This window comes from Salvelinus fontinalis, chromosome 5 (assembly GCF_029448725.1).
Source record: "Salvelinus fontinalis isolate EN_2023a chromosome 5, ASM2944872v1, whole genome shotgun sequence".
NCBI lineage: Eukaryota > Metazoa > Chordata > Actinopteri > Salmoniformes > Salmonidae > Salvelinus > Salvelinus fontinalis.
In genome coordinates this window covers 58,453,380-58,467,770 of record NC_074669.1, presented here as the reverse complement: position 1 = coordinate 58,467,770, position 14,391 = coordinate 58,453,380, and the positions used below count along the sequence as shown (strand labels likewise).

The 14,391-nt window shown below is 43.0% G+C and overlaps 1 long non-coding RNA gene across 1 annotated transcript in view; it reads left to right on the top strand.

Moving 5' to 3' along the window:
* Positions 1-4,921, top strand: part of LOC129855944 (uncharacterized) — a 28,344-nt gene extending 23,423 nt beyond the window's left edge. Inside the window, exons 2-3 of the long non-coding RNA XR_008759583.1 lie at positions 338-390; positions 4,828-4,921. This is a non-coding gene — a long non-coding RNA (uncharacterized LOC129855944). The remainder of the gene's footprint in view (positions 1-337; positions 391-4,827) is intronic.
* Positions 4,922-14,391: the final 9,470 nt, after the last annotated feature.

The window sequence follows — 14,391 nt, the reverse complement described above, 5'->3', positions numbered from 1 at the left end:
CCTAGATCAAACCAACCTGTACGTGTTCCTGAGAGACTCACCTTTCCATAGTGGGGTCATGTTAGTGTGTCCTAGATCAATACAACCTGTATGTGTTCCTGAGAGACTCACCTTTCCATAGTGGGGTCATGTTAGTGTGTCCTAGATCAATACAACCTGTATGTGTTCCTGAGAGACTCACCTTTCCATAGTGGGGTCATGTTAGTGTGTAGTCCAAACGGTTCTGACACTACAGACAGAAGTTGGCAGATGGACTGTATGACTTCAGACGATGCTTATGGGGTCGTAGAGCAAAACGGAGAACATCATCGTGTTCCTGAGTCTCATCTTTCCACAGTTTACAGGCCAAACTGATCGGACGTTACAGATTTCCACACGGCCGCAGAAATGGTAGGCTAAAGGTTAAATTGTAAATGAAAAGAGCATCTACCAAACATGGATTGTGTGTGGGGGGGTACAGAGATGTGGTAGTCATATAATAATCATGCTGTGGTCTACATTTAGTTCATCATCAAGCAGACCAGATCATTAGAGATGGTGGGAGAGCCTGTTAGGCTGTTTAAAATGGAACAATATCATTTATATACTGTAGCATGAGACTAATACCTCTATATACATTTAACAGGATTTGAGGGACGTTTTCTTAATTGTTTTATAATAAATATATATAATACATTTTCACTGAGACGTCATGGCGTGTCCATCAATTTAAATCCCAACTTGTAAGGAAAGTATAAATAATAAAAATCCACAATGTATTGGACAGGCCTATGAGGTGTAAAGGTCTGTCTTTCCAAGACATTCTGTTCATCTGCAAGCAGACCTGATGATTCTAGATGGTGGGAGAGCCTGTTATTTAAAATGGAAGAATAGAACTTACTGTAGCCTATATAATGTAACAATGACAATAATCCCTTCATATATACTGTAGTTGAAGGTTATTTTAGTGTCATAAAAAGTGTTTCTACACCTGCATTATTAGCTGTTTGGGGTTTTAGGCTGGGTTTCTGTACAGCACTTCGAGATATTAGCTGATGTACGAAGGGCTATATAAAATAAAATTGATTGATTGATTAAAACAAATCAGGATGTTTGGTGGATGGATTCAATGTAGATTTTCTGCTGTGTATCGAGGGGTTTATATGAAAGTGGTAGATTTGTAATTCTTTACAAGAAAAAGTGCTGGATTACTTTTCTTTGGGTGACCTCAGGCTACGGTCTTTGACAATTCAGCTACTTTGTTAACAGTCCTACAACTGTCACCTCATGTAACAACTGATTTACTTAACCAAAGGCACATCTCAATATGTGGTCCAGGTGCCTTAGTTTTCCTATAAAAACCTGTGTCCAAACTCAGCATTAAATAGTATCTAATCAGAATAGTGTACAGAGATAAGTTATTGCACCTATTGAAATGTAATGTGTTTTTTAGTGTTTATTCTGTTGCATTAAAAAAGTCACTGTTGCCTATTAGATCAATATCAGTGTGAACACGTCTGATTGGACTAGATCCATGTTGAGGTGAGACACGTCTGATTGGACTAGAGCCATGTTGAGGTGAGACACGTCTGATTGGACTAGATCCATGTTGAGGTGAGACACGTCTGATTGGACTAGATCCATGTTGAGGTGAGACGTCTGATTGGACTAGATCCATGTTGAGGTGAGACGTCTGATTGGACTAGATACATGTTGAGGTGAGACACGTCTGATTGGACTAGATCCATGTTGAGGTGAGACACGTCTGATTGGACTAGATCCATGTTGAGGTGAGACTCGTCTGATTGGACTAGATCCATGTTGAGGCGAGACACGTCTGATTGGACTAGATCCATGTTGAGGCGAGACACGTCTGATTGGACTAGATCCATGTTGAGGCGAGACACGTCTGATTGGACTAGATCCATGTTGAGGCGAGACACGTCTGATTGGACTAGATCCATGTTGAGAGGGGAGGGGTTAAAGACAAGAGGGTGAGAAGAGGAGATGAAGGGGGAAGAGGAGGAGAAGAGATGCGGGAAAGAGGAGAAGAAGTGGGGGAAAGAGGAGAAGAAGTGGGGGAAAGAGGAGAAGAAGTGGGGGAAAGAGGAGAAGAAGTGGGGGAAAGAGGAGAAGCGGTGGGGGAAAGAGGAGAAGAGAGGGGGAGGAGAAGAGAGGGGGAGAAGAGGTGGGGAGAGGAGAAGAGAAGAGAAGAAGGGGGAGAAGAGGAGAAGAGGTGGGGAGAGGAGAAGAGAAGAGAAGAAGAGGGAGAAAAGGAGAAGAGAGGGGGAGAAGAGGGGGTAGAGAGGGGAGAAGAAAAATGAGAGGAGGAGAGGATTGGAGAGGGGAAGAGGGGCAGAAGTGGGGAAGGGGAGGAGAAGAGAGGGTTGGAAAAGATGAGAGGGTAGAAGAGTGGGAGAAGAGGGGCAAAAGAGAAGAGAGGGGGGGGTGTGGAGAGCGGGGACAGGGAGAAGAGAAGGGGGGAGAAGATTAGAAGAGAGGTGAGGAAGAGAAGGGGGAGAGGAGAAGAGAAGATGGGGGAGAAGGGGGAGGAGAAGAGATGGGGGAAGGGGGAGAAGAGAGGGGGAGAAGAGAAAAGGGAGAAGAGAAGAGATGAGGAGAAGAGAGGGGGAGAAGAGGAGAAGAGAGCGGGATAAGACGAGAGAGGAGAGGGTTGGAGAAGATGAGAGGGAGAGAAGAGGGGGAGGAGAGGGGGAGAAGAGAAGAGTAGATGAGATAGAGGAGAGGGGAGAAGGGGGGAGAAGATTAGAAAAGAGGTGGAGAAGAGAGAGGAAGAGAAGGGAGAGGGGAGAAGAGAAGATGGGGAGAAGAGAGGGGGGAAAGAGGAGAAGAGCTGAGGAGAAGAAGGGTAGAGGTGGAGAAGAGGAGAAGAGAGGGGGATAAGAGGAGAGGGGGAGAAGAGTAGAGGGGGGAGGGAGAGCGGGGTGGAGAAGGGAGGGGCAGAAGAGGAGAAGAGAGGGAGAGAAGTGGAGAGGGGAGAAGAAAAGTGAGAGGAGAAGGGGAGAGGAGATGAGGGAGAATGAGAGGGGGAGAAGAGGAGAATAGTGTCAAAAGAGGAGAAGAGAGGGGCAGAAGTGGGGAAGGAGAAGAGAGAAGATGATAGGTGGAGAAGAGGAGAGGGGGAGTGGAGAGGGGGGAAAGAGGAGAAGAGAGGGGGAGGTGTGGAGAGGGGGGAGAATAGGGGAGGGGGAGAAGAGTAGATGAGATGGGAGAGTGAGGAGAGGTGCAGAAGAGGAGAGCGGAGAGAGGTGGAGAAGAGAGAGGAAGATAAGGGAGAAGAGAAGAGGGGAGAGGAGAGAAAGGGGGGAAAGAGGAGAGGGTGAGAAGCAGAGAATTGAGGAGAGGAGAAGAGATGGGGGAAAGAGGAGAAGAGATGGGGAGAAGAGGAGAAGAGATGGGGATAAGAGGAGAGAAGAGATGAGGAGAGGGGGAGAAGAGTAGAGGGGAGGAGAGAGGGAGAGCTGGGAGGAGTGTAGAGGAGAGGAGAGCGGGGTGGAGAAGGGAGGGGCAGAAGAGGGGGAGAAGTGGAGAAGGGAGAAGAAAAGTGAGAGGAGAGGACAGGGGGAGAAGAGGACAGGGGGAGAAGAGGAGAGGGGCAGAAGAGGAGAGGGGGAACAGAGGAGAAGAGAGGGGGAACAGAGGAGAAGAGAGGGGGAACAGAGGAGAAGAGAGGGGGAACAGAGGAGAAGAGAGGGGGAACAGAGGAGAAGAGAGGGGGAACAGAGGAGAAGAGAGGGGGAACAGAGGAGAAGAGAGGGGGAACAGAGGAGAAGAGAGGGGGAACAGAGGAGAAGAGAAGATGAGGAGAGAGGGAGAAGAGAAGATGAGGAGAGAGGGAGAAGAGTAGATGAGGAGAGAGGGAGAAGAGTAGATGAGGAGAGAGGGAGAAGAGTAGATGAGGAGAGAGGGAGAAGAGTAGATGAGAGGGGGAGGAGAGAGGGAGAAGAGAGGGGAAGATTAGTAGAAGAGAGAGGGAGAAGTGGAGTAGAGATGAGGAGAAGAGGAGAAGAGAGGACAATAAGAGGAGAAGTGAGGGAGAGGAGAGGGGGAGAGGAATAGGAGAGGGGGGAGAAGAGAAGAGGGGAGGAGAGGGGCAGATGAGGAGAGGAGAGAAGGGAGAAGAGGAGTTGGTGGATTATGAAATTTGACCGTCTGACTTGGAAAGGTGGCATCCTATGATGTTGTCATGTTGAAAGTCACTGAGCTCTTCATTAAGGCCATTCTACTGACAATGTTTGTCTATGGAGATTACATGGCTGTGTGCTTGATTTTGTACACCTGTCAGGAAGGGGTGTGCCTGAAATAGAATCCACTAATTTGAAGGGTGTCCACATACTTTTGTATATATAGTGTATGTACACATGGGTGTTGTTGCACCATACCAACGATAAGCCTATCTTCCCATCACATCATGAAAGGTCATGTTGATGTTCATTTAACCTCTGTCTCTCTCTTCCTCTGACTCCTCCCTTTCTCCTCTGTCTCCTCCCTTTCTCCTCTGTCTCTCTCTTCCTCTGACTCCTCCCTTTCTCCTCTGCCTCTCTCTTCCTCTGACTCCTCCCTTTCTCCTCTGTCTCTCTCTGCCTCTGACTCCTCCCTTTCTCCTCTGTCTCTCTCTTCCTCTGACTCCTCCCTTTCTCCTCTGTCTCTCTCTTCCTCTGACTCCTCCCTTTCTCCTCTGTCTCTCTCTTCCTCTGATTCCTCCCTTTCTCCTCTGTCTCTCTCTTCCTCTGACTCCTCCCTTTCTCCTCTGTCTCACTCTTCCTCTGACTCCTCCCTTTCTCCTCTGTCTCTCTCTTTCTCCTCTGTCTCTGTCTTTCTCCTCAGATCTCCAGGCTCAAAGCGTCAGTCCACCAGGTAGGTAGAGTATAAATCTACAGTGACTATAACAGTTCAATATTAGTCAACTTTATTATCCCACATGGAGAAATTCATGTGTCCATACAAACCATTCTAAAACCCAATAACAAGTAGTGTTTTATGGAACTACTAATACTTGTCAACCACAAAGCATTACTGCTGTTAGAATAACAGAATCACTGTCATCATCTGTCCTCACCACTGTGTTTTCCTCTCTGCTGTTTACAGCTGAACTCTCAGTCAGACTGGTGAATGGGACCACTTCCTGTTCTGGGACAGTGGAATTCTTCTATGAAGGAGAGTGGTTCGGTCTATGTCCTACGTGGTGGAGCATGAGAGAGGTTAAGGTTGTGTGTAGAGAGCTGAACTGTGGGAATCCTGTAGCTGAATCTAGAGGACGTCTGATTGAAGAGGGAAGAGGAGGATTCAGACTGGGAAGAAGAGTCACACTATTGAGATGTGATGGAGATGAGTCTACTATTAGACATTGTGACATCATAAAAGTAAGACGTGGTGTCTGTGATGGTGGATATTATCATCATGTGACCTGTTCAGGTAAGAGACTGGTCATATTGAGAGATTTATTTGTACATTATACAATATTACCATGTATCATGTTTTATGTGTTTTTATTTCATTTAAATAGAGGGAGAGATGTCAGATGTATTTAAACATTATATTTGTGTTTGTCATATTGGTTTATGGGAGATGTTCATGGGCAGATCATTGTAGTTCAGATGGTACTGAAGTGAAGCTGCCTGATGGATGTCCAGCTGTTTATTTTCTATAAAGTGAAGTGAACTTATTCCTGTCTCCTGCCTGCATTATTCCCAACCCGATCCTGAGTGACTAAGAACCCATTTCTACCTCTTACAGTATCAAACATAGCAAACTACAATCTTTTATCCAACATATTTGTGTTTAGTCCTTGACAGTGTCATCAACAAAACTGATTGAATGTTCAACCAACTCTTTTTCTCCAGAGTCTGTGCGGCTTGTGGATGGAGCTGGTCTCTGCTCTGGGAGAGTGGAGGTGAAGTCCAATCAGTCCTGGGCCTCAGTGTGTGAAGCTGACTTTGACCGGCAGGATGCAGAGGTAGTCTGTGGGGAGCTTGGCTGTGGGGCTCCTGCAGCTCTACAGGGGGGGCTCTATGGAGGAGGTGAGGGTCAGACCTGGGATAAAGAGTTCCAGTGTAAAGGCAAAGAGTCCCTTCTCCTGGACTGTGACACCTCAGACAGAAAACACAACACCTGCCTACCTGGCAATGCTGTTGGACTCACCTGCTCAGGTAAGAAACAGTTTGTCACTCAATCAACATTGTTTCTCACCTGGAGTGAAGAATATGAGAGACAATATAGGTGTGTTTTAGTGAGAAAATAGTAAGATTACTGTCTCTCTCTTTTCTTTTCTCAGAGCCTGATGATGTGAGGCTGGTGGGAGGAGGCAGTCGCTGTGCTGGTGGAGTGGAGTGGTACGACCAGGGAGAGTGGAGGATTGTGGGAACTGACTGGAACATGAAGGCTATAGCTGCAGTAGTGTGTAGACAGCTGGGTTGTGGCTCCACTGTTTCAGTACTTCCTGGAAACAACACTAGAGGGTTTGGAGTTGACTGTTCTGGGTCTCAGTCTTCACTGAGGGAGTGTTACAGAAGCTATGATCTCCTTCCTGAACTCACAGTGATCTGCTCAGGTAATAACAAGATACACCATATGGCCAAATGTATGTGGACATCAGTGGATTCGGCTATTTTAGCCACACTGTTGCTGACAGCTGTATAAAATCTAATGTGTATATCATCGAGCACACAGTCATGAAATCTCCATAGACAAACATTTAAGGTAGATTGGACTTATTGAAGATCTCAGTGACTTAACGTGGCACGTCTAGGAGCAACAACGGCTCAGCCGTGAAGTGGTAGACAACACAAGCTGACAGAACGGACCGCCGAGTGTTGAACCACGTAGAGCGTAAAAATAATCCTCTGTTGTAAAACTCACTGCTGAGTTCCACATACTTTTGTCCATGTATTATATCTCCTTCCTGGACTCACAGTGATCTGCTCAGGAAATATCAACATATTATAATTATATTCAACTGATTTCCTTCATTCATACAACTTCCTCTGCACCTCTCATGATGACTGTTTAGCTTGAAAGTCTGCTTTACTAAATAGATCACTCAGTCAAGTAGGAATCAAATACAAGTTAAATATCCCAGAATGCTTTTGTATTTGAGTGTTATCTCAGTGAACGTCTCTACTCACTACCACTGTCACATGTCATGTTATTGTCATATCTAAATGAGGAAAGTAGTTGAGGAGCTACGTTTTCTTTTTCTCTCCTCTTGTTCCAGATGTCCTGCTTAAGCCTGATATCAACATATGTTGTCTCAGTGACTGTAGGCCCACTACTCATGTTGCCCTGTGAGGGAGGGTGGCTGGCACTGTTACATGCTGATGTTATTGTCATATCTATAGGAAACTAGTTGAAGAGGTTTTTCTTCTTCTCTTTTATTGTTACAGATCTCCTGGTCCAGCCTGATATCTCCCTGACTGACTCAATGGGAGGGGTCTTCAGGGGCCACCAGGGGCCTGAGATGTTCAGGGGTTACAGCTTCACCATCACCTGCTCCATTCAGCCACAGTACCCAGGAGGCTCCTTCCTCCTCACGTTCACCGGCTCCAACAGAACCCAGACCCAGCCAGCTGTCAATCACTCTGCTGCCTTCCTCTTCCCTGCTGCAGATGACTCCCACCAAGGGAACTACAGCTGTGTTTATGACAATTATGTTTTCTCTCATAACTTCTCCTCTGAGAGTGAGCTCCTCTCCCTCACCATCACAGGTAACTGAACATGAACCAGACTTATAACTTTGTCATTGACAGATTTCCCACAGATCTATGTGATGATGATCAGTCCCCTCATCAAAGGTGTTTCTGTTTGCAGCCTCTCCTCTGCCAGCCTTCATCATCAGACACGTTGTAGTGCTGCTGCTCCTACTGACAGCCATCACCACCTCCTACCTGTACTACAAGGTAAAGACATTTACTCAGACGTTACAAGTCATTTAAACTAGAGGGAGAGGGGGAGGAGGAGAGGGAGGGAGAGAGAAAGGAGATACTAGAGAGTAAATGTCTGACTGTTGGTGCTGTGTCTCCCTAGCCCACCAGGAGGCAGAAGAGAGTGAACAGGGTGAGCAGCATGGATCTTGATGTCAATGCCATGGAGATGGTCTCTCTGAGCTCCAGAGCTGAAGCTGGACCGGGAGAGGAGAGAGCAGCCCAGGGGACGGAGTAGGAGTAGAATGAAGCTGATCCTACATGCTGATCTTAGGTCAGTTTTGTGTTTTAAATCGATGGTCAACAGTGGACTGGTGTTTAAAATGTGGTGACAAACCTGAAGTGGTTCTAATTTTAATAACAAGTTCAGAATTAGTTTATCTTTCTAGAACCTTGGAAGAAATCTAAAAGGAGTGACTGCAACCACCATTATTCCTTTTAGTTTGGTTTTTACCACCAGGGTAACATGGGGTTCTGGGTAACATGGGGTTCTGGGTAACATGGGGTTTTGGATAACATGGGGTTCTGGGTAACATGGGGTTTGGGTAACATGGGGTTTTGGGTAACATGGGGTTCTGGGTAACATGGGGTTCTGGGTAACATGGGGTTCTGGGTAACATGGGGTTCTGGGTAACATGGCGTTTGGGTAACATGGTGTTTTGGGTAACATGGGGTTTTGGGTAACATGGGGTTTTGGGTAACATGGGGTTTTGGGTAACATGGGGTTTTGGGTAACATGGGGTTTTGGGTAACATGAGGTTTTGGGTAACTTGGGGTTTTGGTAACATGGGGTTTTAGTAACATGGGTTTTGGGTAACATGGGGTTTGGGTAACTTGGTGTTTTGGGTAACTTGGTGTTTTGGGTAACTTGGGGTTTTGGGTAACTTGGGGTTTTGGGTAACTTGGGGTTTTGGGTAACATGGGTTTTGGGTAACTTGGGGTTTTGGGAAACATGGGGTTTTGGGAAACATGGGGTTTTAGTAACATGGGTTTTGGGTAACTTGGGGTTTTGGGTAACTTGGGGTTTTGGTAACTTGGGGTTTTGGTAACTTGGGGTTTTGATAACTTGGGGTTTTGGTAACTTGGGGTTTTGGGTAACATGGGGTTTTGATTATTTTAAGCGAGTAGCTCAATTACGTCTGTTTTGCGTTCCAGAATTTATTGATTTTTGCTTTTGTCTTTATCTTATTTAGTGTCTCTTAGATTCTTTATCTTATTTAGTGTCTCTTAGATTCTTTATCTTATTTCGTGTCTCTTAGATTCTTTATCTTATTTAGTGTCTCAGATTCTTTATCTTATTTAGTGTCTCTTAGATTATTTATCTTATTTAGTGTCTCTTAGATTATTTAGTGTCTCTTAGATTCTTTAGTGTCTCTTAGATTCTTTAGTGTCTCGTAAATTCTTTATCTTATTTAGTGTCTCTTAGATTCTTTATCTTATTTAGTGTCTCTTAGATTCTTTATCTTATTTAGTGTCTCTTAGATTCTTTATCTTATTTAGTGTCTCTTAGATTCTTTATCTTATTTAGTGTCTCTTAGATTCTTTATCTTATTTAGTGTCTCTTAGATTCTTTATCTTATTTAGTGTCTCTTAGATTCTTTATCTTATTTAGTGTCTCTTAGATTCTTTATCTTGAAGTGTCTCCATTATTAGTTCATGTATTATAATCATCTGTTCATTCTTTGTATTTTGAAACATTTTTTAATTAAGGGGTTTGTTGTTGTTGTTTACCTCTCATGATGTTATTGATTATAAATGTTATGATATTGATTACTGATTATGATGTAGATTATTGTTATGATGTTGTTAATAGTATATAGATAATGATGTTATTGATTATAAATGTTATGATATAGTTTATGATGTAGATTATTGTTATGATGTTGCTCTCTAAACTGCCATGTAATCAACTGAATGCTTTTAATAAAATTACAGACTGTCAGTCTTGTGTGATTCTCCTCTTGGACAGACTACAACATGGTTAGGTAGGACACAAGATATCTGTTAGATAGGAGCAACAGTAGTGATACATGGTTAGGTAGGACACAAGATATCTGTTAGATAGGAGCAACAGTAGTGATACATGGTTAGGTAGGACACAATATATCTGTTAGATAGGAGCAACAGTAGTGATACATGGTTAGGTAGGACACAAGATATCTGTTAGATAGGAGCAACAGTAGTGATACATGGTTAGGTAGGACACAAGATATCTGTGAGATAGGAGCAACAGTAGTGATACATGGTTAGGTAGGACACAAGATATCTGTTAGATAGGAGCAACAGTAGTGATACATGGTTAGGTAGGACACAAGATATCTGTTAGATAGGAGCAACAGTAGTGATACATGGTTAGGTAGAACACAATATATCTGTTAGATAGGAGCAACAGTAGTGATACATGGTTAGGTAGGACACAAGATATCTGTTAGATAGGAGCAACAGTAGTGATACATGGTTAGATAGGAGCAACAGTAGTGATACATGGTTAGGTAGAACACAAGATATCTGTTAGATAGGAGCAACAGTAGTGACACATGGTTAGGTAGGACACAAGATATCTGTTAGATAGGAGCAACAGTAGTGATACATGGTTAGGTAGGACACAAGATATCTGTTAGATAGGAGCAACAGAAGTGATACATGGTTAGGTAGGACACAAGATATCTGTTAGATAGGAGCAACAGTAGTGATACATGGTTAGGTAGGACACAAGATATCTGTTAGATAGGAGCAACAGTAGTGACACATGGTTAGGTAGGACACAAGATATCTGTTAGATAGGAGCAACAATAGTGATACATGGTTAGGTAGGACACAAGATATCTGTTAGATAGGAGCAGCAGTAGTGATACATGGTTAGGTAGGACACAAGATATCTGTTAGATAGGAGCAACAGTAGTGATACATGGTTAGGTAGGACACAAGATATATGTTAGATAGGAGCAACAGTAGTGATACATAGTTAGGTAGGACACAATATATATTTTAGATAGGAGCAACAGTAGTGATACATGGTTAGGTAGGACACAAGATATCTGTTAGATAGGAGCAACAGTAATGTAAACTCACGTAAACTCGTACATTGCCTTGGTCCGTACAATTGCCCTTATTTTAGCGCCCCAAAAACGTAATACTTCCAGATCAACTGTAATGTCAATACCATTGTAAAGCACAATTTCTCCCCTTTCCAACAGAATCTATTACATGAACTAAACGCTTGCCGTTTCTGCATAATTCAAACAGGCAATGAGCCCCGTCGGGTCTTTTTTTTAAATGGCGGGTGGGGAAGCGAAACTAATGCATGATAGTGAGAAGGAGAGATGTTGTGTGGGAAATTGCTTTTTTTTCACTCGATCTGTCCAACTTATCACCTTATCGCCTCTAAAATGTAAATAAAGCACTATAAAGAGTTTATATAACGTGTCATTACATACCTATTTGAAGGTTTGTGTCGAATTTGAATCGGGTTTTTAGGGCGGTGCTAAAGTGATCTTAGAAGTAAACAGCGGCTTTGAGAATGATGATCGCATGCAATGTTGACGCAAAAATGACTAGGTATCCCCGTTACCCTGGTTACTGTCGGAAGGCCAAGATGGCGTCGCTGTGAGAGGGAGTGTTTTTGCGCTCTTCAAAGCAATATTGAGGGTTAGGTGGTTAACAGTCAAATATTGGCTATTAATATTGAAAGAAACTAACTATAACTTTTTTTTATGGACATGGGATAAGTTTAGAGTTAGTTTTTGTCAAGTTGAATGGGAAGAACACGACAGAAAGACAAAAGTAGACGAAATATCCAAGTCTCACAGAAGACGGCTGACATGCTAGCTAGCCACAACGAGGACCAGAGCTGCATGGATACACAAGAAGCCGCGAACTCTAACAAGAGAAAGAACAAAACTGACCAGGATGAAATCCTTGCAACCTCTTTACCTCAGACCCCAAGTAAAAATCCTCCGGTGAAAAAAGTAAAAGACGACATTTCCATGTCGGAACTTTTCTCTGCAATCCAGTCCCTGTCTACTAAACAAGACGCCACGCTCTCCAAAGTGTCCATCATAGAGCGGGCTACAGAAGAAACATCAAAGAAGATCGATCATTTGTCAGAAACTGTCAATCAACTACACAAAATTGTGAGCGAGAACAAGGAAAAGAACGTTCCTAGAGAATGAGCTGAAGAAAATGCAATCCAAAAATAATGAGCTGTGTGAGAATGTAGCTGAACTTCAAAGGTACTCTGGCAGGTGGAATCTGAAAATCCAAGGTGTAAAGGAGGGAGAGGATATTAGAGAAGTAGTTATTCATATCCTGGGAAAAGTGGCACCATGCATCAAAGACAGGCTAAGAGACGTGATTGATGTGGTACATCGACTTGGGAAACGAAGATCTGATGAACCCCCTTGTAATATCATCTTGCTCTTAACAATGCGCCATTCCCGGGACATCATATGGAAAATGGCCAAGGGGAACAAGTTTCTGGACGAGAAGAAACTCCGCATCAAAGAAGCTCTGATACCGCAGGATCAGGCTGCCAGAGAGAAACTGTGGCCGCTGATACAGAAGGCGCGACAAGAGGGAAAGAAGGCGGGGTTCAAGGGCCCACACGCGTTTATCGAAGGAAGAATGATTACTGGGTAACTCTGTTGACATGAACCAAATTGGAACTGTGAGTACTACCATGAGTACAGTTAATGTACTGCCAATAATACACGTACCGTTCGAACTACAACTGATGAACACTTGCCAAAGAAAAGGAAGTAAATAGATGTGTTATTCTGTTAACCACCGCTACCTCAGCTGAGCGTAGTTTTCCGTCGAGTAATCCTCTCAAGGTTCACCGTTTGTTTTATTGTTCATATTAATACTTGTTATCTAATTTGTGTTCTTTCTTTTTTTAATGCAGGAGTTCGTTTTCAATTCACTCAATATCGTTAGTCTGAATGCTAGGGGTTTGAGAAATCCTACAAAAAGGAAAGCTTTATTTTTATACTGTAAACGCAGTAATGCAGATTTTGTCCTTCTTCAGGAAACTCATTCGGGTGAAAGTGATTTGAAATGTTGGAAATCACAATGGGGAGATATGGCCTATTTCAGTCATGGATCAAACCATTCTGCTGGTGTTTTGACACTTATTCACAAGTTTAAAGGTGACGTTCTAGAATCCACATCTTCACAAGACGGCAGATGGGTCATAGTAACTGTTAAACTTGACAATGCTATTTTCATCATCTGTAATGTATACGGACATAACTCACATGCTCCTAATAAGACCCCTTTTTACCCAATTTACCAGGAAAGTACAGGATTTAAACAACAAATACTCAGAGGCTTTTCTAATTATTTCAGGGGATTTTAATAAAACACCTGATGCATCTGCTGATCGTTTTCCTCCTAGAACGAGTCAAAGCCTTCAGAATAGCAATATCATCACTAAATTATGCAAAGATCTCTGTGTTGAGGATGCCTGGCGTTATTTCAATCCGGATGCTAAGGGTTATACCTGGACCAACAAAACTATGTCACCTAAATCTAGAATAGATTTATTCCTAATTTCCCCTTTTTTGTTACAATTTGTTATAGATGTAGATCATCAGTTGGCTCCCTTTTCTGATCATCACTTGATTTCCCTGAATTTACGAGCTACTAAAAAATCAAAAGGCACTCGAGGGTATTGGAAATGAAACAATACACTTCTTAAAGATACTGATCTCATTGAAAACATCAAATCATCAGATAAAGATATTTTAGAAAGAAAAGACTTGGGTCATGGAAGTAGATGGGAATTTTTCAAATATAAAGTCAGAGTTGTAGCCATTAAATGCGCCAAAGAGCTGATGCAATTAAAGAACCATAGAGAAAAGGAGATGATGAGTAAGTTTGAAAGTTTTCTAAAGAAAGATAATCTATCTGAAGAAGAGGAGTCTGTGTTCAGGTCTTTACAACTAGAATTAGAACAGACTTACACGGATCTGGCAAAGGGCGCCTTTGTAAGGTCAAGAGCAAAATGGATTGAAGAGGGGGAAATAAACACTAGTTACTTTTTTGCACTTGAAAAGAGAAACTACAAAAGAAAATCTATAACTGCACTCAAAATTAACGATGTTTTATGCAAAGATCCCATTACAATATCATAATTTGTCAATTCCTTTTATGAAAACCTTTACAGCTCTCAATTTCAGGAAGATGGTTGTGAAAGCTACATTTGCCACATTCAGAATTGTGTCCCTGTAATTGAGGATGATTTCCACTCAGTTTGCTATTCACCTGTGTCAATTGGAGAAATTAGAGAGGCTCTGAATTCAATGAAAAAAGGGAAATCACCTGGCCCTGATGGCCTATCAGTTGAATTCTATAGACAGTTTTGGGAGTTTCTAGAAGACCCGATTTTCAATATGTTTCAAGATTGCATTAAGAATGGGGAAATGGTCTCCACACATTGATTCCGAAGCCTGCTAAAGACCCTTCTCTCATT